The following is a 469-nucleotide window of genomic DNA, read 5'->3' on the forward strand; positions in this document are numbered from 1 at the left end:
CAACCCAACATGATACAAACAAAGTACAAGAAGCTCAGGAAGTTGCCAGCCAGTAGCACTTGAAATGACCACTGCTTGTCTTTGTAGTTTCTTTTCAAATGATTCAGAGAAGGATTTGTGCAGCATCTAGATCGGCACCTAGTACACTTTCTTTGTCCATATTGCCTCATATAGAGGAGACAGTCAGTGGATACATTCCTGCAGCCCACCCACTGACCCTCTAATGAAAGGACATCTCTGTCCATGTACCTGTGGTGAGATCCACCAAACACACTGGTGTGCTTATTGCTGGTCAGAGCCACCAGGCTGGCTATCAAACAAGACTACAGTTCTTCTTTTCCGGGCAGTGCAGTCTCTGGGGACAGGTGATTTGCACCTGGGTTAGAAAGTGTGGTGGAGCAGCATCTGCCATGGACACTAAAACCTTACAAAGCCCTATATGGGTCACCTGAGGATGTATGAGGGATCT

Source organism: Sinocyclocheilus grahami, unplaced genomic scaffold, assembly GCF_001515645.1.
Source record: "Sinocyclocheilus grahami isolate Dianchi unplaced genomic scaffold, SAMN03320097.WGS_v1.1 scaffold12975.1, whole genome shotgun sequence".
Lineage (NCBI taxonomy): Eukaryota > Metazoa > Chordata > Actinopteri > Cypriniformes > Cyprinidae > Sinocyclocheilus > Sinocyclocheilus grahami.